Genomic DNA, 3,849 nt, shown 5'->3' on the forward strand with positions numbered 1-3,849 from the left:
CAGGGCCAGAAAGCACACTTCCAAGTCACATTTCATTTCAAACTGGCTCCAGAAGCTCCCCTGCAGAAATAGGGAGTTTTAACTTTCCCTTTTATTAACATCATGTCTCATAGACTTCTGTGTTAAGGACTATAGTGAAGAAAACACCAGAATGTGCCATTGGCTCCACGTCCCAAGCCAAGAGGAAATTTAAAGAAAAAAAGGGGGGCGGGTGGATGGCTGCAGTTATATGCCCATTTGCAGCATCTGAGAAAAAAAGGGGACATGAGTTTCCAAAATTTAATTGAAATGGAGCATTTTATTAGTTTACCCTGAAGTGTCAATAAAAACTGGTGCATAGCAGATAGTTTTCCTATGATCCCAACGGCAACTCTGTCTTGAGGTTAATAACCCTTTTGCTTTATTGACTTATTGGCAAACTCAACCTGGTAGTATTTAAGTTTGTTTAGATATTTTCTTGACTGTTATTAAAAAACAAAATATCTCTGGCCACTACTGTTTTCATCTACTGAAGAAACTTCATCTTCCTTTCCTTTTGAGCAGTTATTGAAATCTCTTCTAACAAATTCATAAATACAGACCAACAGCTGTCAGAGGGGAGAAGAGCGGGAGGGCTGGTGAAACAGGTATAGGGATTAAGAAAGAAAGAAAAAATACAACTCATAAACATAGGCAAGAGTGTGGGAATTTCCAGAGGGAAAGGGGGTGGGGGAGGCAGAAGAGAGTAAAGGGGGAGATAAATGGTGATGGAAGGGGACTAGACATTGGATGGTGAGCGCACAATACAATATACAGATGATGTATTATAGAAATGTACACTTGAAACCGATATTTTTTTTTTTTGTATTTTTCTGAAGCTGGAAATGGGGAGAGACAGTCAGACAGACTCCCGCATGCGCCCGACCGGGATCCACCCGGCATGCCCACCAGGGGCGACGCTCTGCCCACCAGGGGGCGATGCTCTGCCCCTCCGGGGCGTCGCTCTGCTGCGACCAGAGCCACTCTAGCGCCTGGAGCAGAGGCCAAGGAGCCATCCCCAGCGCCTGGGCCATCTTTGCTCCAACGGAGCCTTGGCTGCGGGAGGGGAAGAGAGAGACAGAGAGGAAGGAGGGGGGGGAGAAACAAATGGGCACTTCTCCTATGTGCCCTGGCCGGGAATCGAACCCGGGTCCCCCGCGCGCCAGGCCGACGCTCTACTGCTGAGCCAACCGGCCAGGGCCTAATTTTATTAACCAATCTGTGTAACCCCAATAAATGCAAGAAGAAATCTCTTCTAACCCATCATAGCAACTGAATAAGACACTGACTGAAACCGCTGTAAGCAATTCATTGATGTTGTAAAAAATAAAAAATCAAGAATAAAAAATCAATTACCATATAATCCAGAAATCTCTCTCCTGGGCATCTACCCAGAAATTTTGAAAACATTTATTTTCAAAGGTATATGCACCCCTATGTTCACTGCAGCATTATTCGCAGTGAGCAAGACATAGAAACAACTGAAGCGTCCTTTGATAGATGACTGGATAAAGAAGATGTGGTACATATATACTATGGAATACTACTCAGCCATAGGAAATGATGAAACACTGCCTTTTGCAACAACATGGATGGACCTTGAGACTATTACGCTAAACAAAATAAGTCAGGTAGAAAAAGTCAACCACATGATTTCACTCATATGAGGGATGTAAAATTGAAAGCAACAAATGAACAAAAAGAAAAATATAAACTCGTAGTCACAGATAACATTATGATGATTACTAGAGGGAAGGAAGTGGGGGACCAGTAAAGGGTAAAGGGGGTCAAATACATGGTGACAGAATTTTACTTCGGGTGGTGGGTATACAATAGACAGACCATATATCATAGATATGTTCACTTGAAACCTATATAATCTTTTATTAAAATTTATTTATTGCTTGATTTTTAAAGAGAGGAAGAAGGGGAGGAGAAACATCAATTTGTTGTTCTACTTGTTCATGCCACCACTGGTTGATTCTTGAATGTGTCCCGACTGGGGATCAAACCCGCAACCTCGGCATTCGGGCCAACGTTCTAACTGACTTAGCTACCCTGCCAGGGCCGAAGAGTGTCATTTGGTTTTAGGTCCAAAGTGAAGATGAGACTTTCCCTTTTACTATTAATTAAAAGGCTGCTGTCAGCCTCCTGATCTCTACTGATGTTTACATTCCCCTCTGAATTGGCCAGGAGCTAGTGGTCTGTGAACTGGGGTTTACAGATGTTTGCTGTCTGTGCCTTATTATTCTGTTCTTAATGTCTTTTACATCCTTGAATGATTGAGAACATTTAAAAATTGGGAGATTTCACCCTGAGAGAAATTCAGGCCTCCGGCTGGCCTTCAACAATCAGAGGCTGGGGTAGCTCTGGTCCACATTCCAGCGTGGAAACAGCTGGGGGGAGCCCCGCGGTGGTCTTCCTTGTGAGGGGGCACATCCTTGCCTGTCACATCGTCGCCATCTCCCCAGCTCCCAATTGCTCTAAGAGCTATGATACGAGCCTAAAACCGAAGACAATTAGAAATCCCTCTTCCATAAAAGCTGCAGGGACATTACCATTAAGAAAACAATAAGGGCAGATAGAAGTTTGTTGTCACTTCCGAGCAGGGCAGCTGCTACTCACGCAGCCGGCTGTGTTCAGTTATGTGAGCTCCGTGGTCACGGGAGGGAGACATCTGGGTTAGATCCAGGCATAGCCCTTCTGGTCTGAACACTTCGGTTCGGGGGGGCAGGGGGGAGCGAGAGAGATTATCTCATCCATCATGAGGAAGGCCAAAGGCATCCAATAACCGTGTGGCGGCCTAACCCATTTTCTTTGCATTAACAATGGCTTTCCTGTTGGTTTCACATGCATCTGTTCCCACGTTACTTGGCCCTTTGAGCAACTACACCCGCCACTCTTGACAGAATAGGAAGGTACGCTTTTGTCCGCGTGCTGGCTTGGTTCTGTGTTAATAGCAACTATAATGCCAAAATTAACCCATATTTTACACTTAGCCATTGTCCTGCGCGGCACACAGTTGTCGTTAAGGGTGGCGAATGAATCTGCGCATGCGCCCTGTTGTGTCCTGTGTGAAACGGAGGACTTGTTCCGTAGGTTATTCTGTTCCCCAGCTCCCACGTGTTCGTTTGCTTTTAAAGACCCCCAGAAAAGGTTACAAACACTGGTTACCAGCCAAGAGCTATTCAAATCCCATAGACAAATACTATCTAAGTTGCTGGAGGGATTTTTCCCCCCTTCAATCCTTTTTCAAAGGCCTTCTAGAATGGATCAGACTTGTGCAAACAGTAATTTTAAATTTCCAGGGAAAGGTGGGTTCTGTGTGACGTGATTAGTTGCTCCATATTAAGAGTGGCGGGGCAGACTGCTGTTAACTTGAGACCATGTTTGTGTGTTCTGAAAGTCTAAAAGCACGGTTCATTAGTCCTCGCAAGGCCCATGTAAGCTCGAGCATTTTGTAGCATTTCATCCATTCCTTCTCCCGCCCCATTCCAAATCGGATACAACGGCACCGAACACCATTTCCACGAATCACAGTCTCTCTTTCTGGATCGTTTTTCTGCTTTTTTGTTAAGCCAAAAGGCCTTCAATGTCATTTGGACTCAAATGGTATCCCTGGCTCCTGGCTAAATCATTAAGGTGACTGTGGTGATTTAAAAATGACAAGAGAAGTAGAATCTGTTTCCATCAAAAAATAATCCTGTCTTCGGTTATATTTTTCAACCACAGGTCTCTCCTCTTTTCCACAAAGAAAACCACCGTCTTTATCACTGGCACCTGACAAACACCCCCTCCTCCCACTGCATTCAGCACAGCCCACTTCTCAGG

Source organism: Saccopteryx leptura, chromosome 5 (assembly GCF_036850995.1).
Source record: "Saccopteryx leptura isolate mSacLep1 chromosome 5, mSacLep1_pri_phased_curated, whole genome shotgun sequence".
Classification (NCBI taxonomy): Eukaryota; Metazoa; Chordata; class Mammalia; order Chiroptera; family Emballonuridae; genus Saccopteryx; species Saccopteryx leptura.